This window comes from Schistocerca nitens, chromosome 2 (assembly GCF_023898315.1).
Source record: "Schistocerca nitens isolate TAMUIC-IGC-003100 chromosome 2, iqSchNite1.1, whole genome shotgun sequence".
NCBI classification, from domain to species: Eukaryota; Metazoa; Arthropoda; class Insecta; order Orthoptera; family Acrididae; genus Schistocerca; species Schistocerca nitens.
Genome location: NC_064615.1, coordinates 911,013,262 through 911,018,175, shown reverse-complemented (window position 1 = coordinate 911,018,175; position 4,914 = coordinate 911,013,262). Strand labels below are relative to the sequence as shown.

The following is a 4,914-nucleotide window of genomic DNA, read 5'->3' as shown; positions in this document are numbered from 1 at the left end:
ATCACCATCAAACAACTCAGTGCTCAACTTGACATCTCTGTTGGTAGTGCTGTCACAATTGTTCACCGGTTGGGATATTCAAAGGTTTGTTCCCGCTGGGTCCCTCGTTGTCTAACCGAACACCATAAAGAGCAAAGGAGAACCATCTGTGCGGAATTGCTTGCTCGTCATGTGGCTGAGGGTGACAATTTCTTGTCAAAGATTGTTACAGGCGATGAAACATGGGTTCATCACTTCGAACCTGAAACAAAACGGCAATCAGTGGAGTGGCGCCACACCCACTCCCCAACCAAGAAAAAGTTTAAAGCCATACCCTCAGCCGGTAAAGTCATGGTTACAGTCTTCTGGGACGCTGAAGGGGTTATTCTGTTCGATGTCCTTCCCCATGGTCAAACGATCAACTCTGAAGTGTATTGTGCTACTCTTCAGAAATTGAAGAAACGACTTCAGCGTGTTCGTAGGCACAAAAATCAGAACGAACTTCTCCTTTTTCATGACAACGCAAGACCTCACACAAGTCTTCGCACCCGAGAGGAGCTCACAAAACTTCAGTGGACTGTTCTTCCTCATGCACCCTACAGCCCCGATCTCGCACCGTCGGATTTCCATATGTTTGGCCCAATGAAGGACGCAATCCGTGGGACGCACTACGCGGATGATGAAGTTATTGATGCAGTACGACGTTGGCTCCGACATCGACCAGTGGAATGGTACCGTGCAGGCATACAGGCCCTCATTTCAAGGTGGCGTAAGGCCGTAGCATTGAATGGAGATTACTTTGAAAAATACTGTTGTGTAGCTACCTGGTGTATTTCAGTGCTGAATAAAACAACCCCTGTTTCAGAAAAAAATGTGTTGCATTACTTATTGAACTGCCCTCGTATTTGTGCGACTGCGCCTGGCGAACGTGTAACGGGTGCAGAACTCATGCCGGCATACTGTGGCAACGTGGATGCGACAACTACATCAACTGTACGTTCTCTAATAGAACAAACGAGGAGCATCAAATCAAGTGTCAGGATGGCCGAGCGGTCTAAGGCGCCAGACTCAAGGAAAAACCTTGGCTGCAGTAACAGCTAGAGCCTTCTGGTCCTCGAATGAGGGCGTGGGTTCGAATCCCACTCCTGACACAGATTTTGTCGCTTCTCTGGAGCACCCTGTGTGTCACTGAGATCCTTTGTAATGTGCAACAGCACGATACTGGCCGTGTTCTCCTAAGTGAAATCAAAAATTTGTATCAAACACAAGCGCACCTACGGTAACCAAACTGTTTCTTCGGTAGTGCGAGGTACAAACAGAGAGTGTTGGTTGTAAATACGACGTTCCCCTCGTGAGGTTACTTCCGCGCCACAGCCGCAAACAGTGCAGGCTGACCAGTACATCATCTGTACAACAATAGTCACTGATGAAATACAGAGAACACGAAATAAATTCATATACTCAAAATATTATTTTATGGAGATTACAACGTGACCAAAACTTGAGATATTACTCGACAGATAGACCTCTGCATTCTGTCTAATCTCTGATGTCTGTAACAGACGACTTAGTTTCGGACAAAATGTATTGAGTGCTGTGATTATTTGGATTTGAGAAACTCTTTTGGTGGTACATTCTGCGCTATATTTGCGCGACTGCGCCTGGCGAACGTCTAACGGGTGCAGAACTCATGCCTGCGTACTGTGACAACGTGGATGCGACTACAACATCAACTGCAAGTCCTCTAATAGAACAAACGAGGAGCATCAAACCAAGTGTCAGGATGGCTGAGCGGTCATCGATTCACCTGCTGTGGGCACCTTGCTAATTGGCGTTGGCTCAGGAAACAACTTGCTTTTGTCACTAGTTCTGCTGAAGCCGCTTATGCTATTTACATCATCATCCGGCCCGATTCTTCCTTTTTTCCGCGAACGAAGCTTAATACCGTCATGTGGTTGATAGGACATTTCGTACATTTTGTCAACAGTTGTCATGACGAGGATGGACACCTAGCGTTTCGGCAGTACATGCTTACTGCTTACTGGCAGCGCTTGCGATTGCCAGGCCATCGTGATGATTTTGGAAATATTCTTAGCCTGACATTTGAAAGAGAGGGTGTTGGCTAAGGTCACCTGTGTGAGCCATTTTCTTTTCTACTGTATCAGGATTTGCCGCCTTTATGTATGTTTCTTCTCTACACCAGGCCTGAAGTTTTCGTGGACCTTTAGGGCGCACAAGAAAAAGAAACGAGAGACCACGAACCGAGACAATAGGGGATAGTACGACGCCCTTGTACAGGTGACATTCGGAAACAGGACGGTGGAGTCCTCGTGGCCAGGCCTCGGAATTCGACCCCTGCCCACTTTGCTTCCGCAGGCCTGAATCTCACTGTCACTTCTAACTTTTACACAATGAAAAAATAAACTAAGAAAAAGAAACAAGAGGTAAATCAAAGATAACAAGGAAAAAAATGGTAGAGAAAAAAATGTTAAAAAAAAAGAAAAAAAAGGGGTATGATTCATGCTTCGGGTGCAGGAGGTCACGGGTTCAAATCCCAGACGAGCCCTTGCTTTTTGTGCAAACGTGTGGCAACTACCGGCATGCCGGCGGCTGTTCCGCGCATTCCCAGCCCTCCGGGAAAGCACAAAAACCAAGTGTCCGGTTCTGAAAGAGGTTCAAATGGCTCTGAGCACTATGGGACTCAACTTCTGAGGTCATTAGTCCCCGAGAACTTAGAACTAGTTAAACCTAACTAACCTAAGGACATCACAAACATCCATGCCCGAGGCAGGATTCGAACCTGCGACCGTAGCGGTCTTGCAGTTCCAGACTGCAGCGCCTTTAACCGCACGGCCACTTCGGCCGGCGTTCTGAAAGAGTTTCATGTATCATTTGAGCCATCTGCACCCTGGTGGTGGGACGTTTCAAATTGATTTAAATGGTCACAGTAGAGATTGTAGCAAGTGTCTCGTTGAGTGCAACGAAAAAGTGTTTCCTCCCGGAATCGAACTGGGGACATTCTGCGTGTTAGGCAGACGAGATAGCGGCTACAAAAAAAAAAAAAAAAAAAAAAAACGGACTAAGGCGCCAGACTCAAGGAGAAACCTTGGCTGCAGTAGCAGCTAGAGCCTTCTGGTCCTCGAATGAGGGCGTGGGTTCGAATCCCACTCCTAACGCAGATTTTGTCGCTTCTCGAGAGCACCCTGTGTATCACTGAGATCATTTGTAAAGTGCAACAGCACGATACTGGCCGTGTTCTCCTAAGTGAAATCAAAAGTTTGCATCAAACACAAGCGCACCTACGGTAACCAAACTGTTTCTTCGGTAGTGTGAGCTACAAACAGAGAGTGTTGGTTGTAAATACGACGTTCCCCTCGTGAGGTTACTTCCGCGCCACAGCCGCAAACACGTCAAAAGGGACACTTGTGGTATGAAAACGACTCTTGTCTAGAGATGCAGAGTGCTAACGACAGTGTGAGGAAACAGTGCAGGCTGACCAGTACATCCTCTGTACAATAAGAGTCGCTGATGAAATACAGAGAACACGAAATAAATTCATATACTCAAAATATTACTTTATGGAGATTACAACGTGACCAAAACTTGAGATATTACTCGACAGATAGACCTCTGCATTCTGTCTAATCTCTGATGTCTGTAACAGACGACTTAGTTTCGAACAAAATGTATTGAGTGCTGTGATTATACGGATTTGAGAAACTCTTTTGGTGGTACATTCTGCGCTATATTTGTGCGACTGCGCCTGGCGAACGTGTAACGGGTGCAGAACTCATGCCGGCATACTGTGGCAACGTGGATGCGACAACTACATCAACTGTACGTACTCTAATAGAACAAACGAGGAGCATCAAAACAAGTGTCAGGATGGCCGAGCGGTCTAAGTTGCCAGACTCAAGGAAAAACCTTGGCTGCAGTAGCAGCTGGAGCCTTCTGGTCCTCGAATGAGGGCGTGGGTTCGAATCCCACTCCTGACACAGATTTTGTCGCTTCTCTGGAGCACCCTGTGTGTCACTGAGATCCTTTGTAAAGTGCAACAGCACGATACTGGCCGTGTTCTCCTAAGTGAAATCAAAAATTTGTATCAAACACGAGCGCACCTACGGTAACCAAACTGTTTCTTCGGTAGTGTGAAAACACAAAATTACAATGGGATCTATACTACTCAGTCACATGAGGGCGAGATGTGTATCACATATACGGACCAAAAAGTATCTAATGTTTCACGTATTTTGAAACAACTACCATAACCAGTAGCTTAGTTACGTTTAAGAAAATAATAATAAACTATTATTGAGAGGAATTCATCTAAACATTACATTTTACATGTAAATATTTATTAACAGGAATTATTCTATTTCCAATAAAGAAGCTAACCAACCGAAATTAGAAAATTCCTCGTATATAGGAAAAAAGTTAAAAATGCAGTTTTGCACAAAGAGTGTAAAACAAGGCTAACATGAGGAATATACATACATACCCATAAAATTTATTTTCAGTAGTAGAGTCCAATAAGAGAGAGCCCCAATATCCAAACATCTCCATAATTACAGAAGAAAATCCAACCTGTCTGAACTTAGCCGGCCTTGGTGGCCGAGTGGTTCTAGGCGCTACAGTCTGGAAACAGCGCGGCAGCTACGGTCGCCGGTTCGAATCCTGCCTCGGGCATGGATGTGTGTGATGTCCTTAGGTTAGTTAGGTTTAAGTAGTTCTAAGTTCTAGGGGACTGATGACCTCAGAAGTTAAGTCCCATAGTGCTCAGAGCCATTTGAACCATTTTTTGTCTGAACTTACAAGACCTTTACATAGAATAGACTTCACATATATAACACTATCAGACAATATCAGAAATGGTTCGGTACATTATTACAATATTGCAAACGAATCTACAGAATGATGTATAAGAATTTTATATTT

General features: G+C 44.9%; 2 non-coding genes across 2 annotated transcripts; both read left to right on the top strand.

Annotated features, from left to right (window-relative positions):
- Nucleotides 1–1,014: 1,014 nt before the first annotated feature.
- On the top strand, nucleotides 1,015–1,130 carry Trnal-caa (transfer RNA leucine (anticodon CAA)). Its single transcript has 2 exons — nucleotides 1,015–1,052; nucleotides 1,085–1,130. It is a non-coding gene; the product is annotated as a tRNA-Leu (tRNA).
- Nucleotides 1,131–3,858: 2,728 nt separating this feature from the next.
- Trnal-caa (transfer RNA leucine (anticodon CAA)) lies at nucleotides 3,859–3,974 on the top strand. Its single transcript has 2 exons — nucleotides 3,859–3,896; nucleotides 3,929–3,974. It is a non-coding gene; the product is annotated as a tRNA-Leu (tRNA).
- The last annotated feature ends 940 nt before the right edge of the window (nucleotides 3,975–4,914 follow it).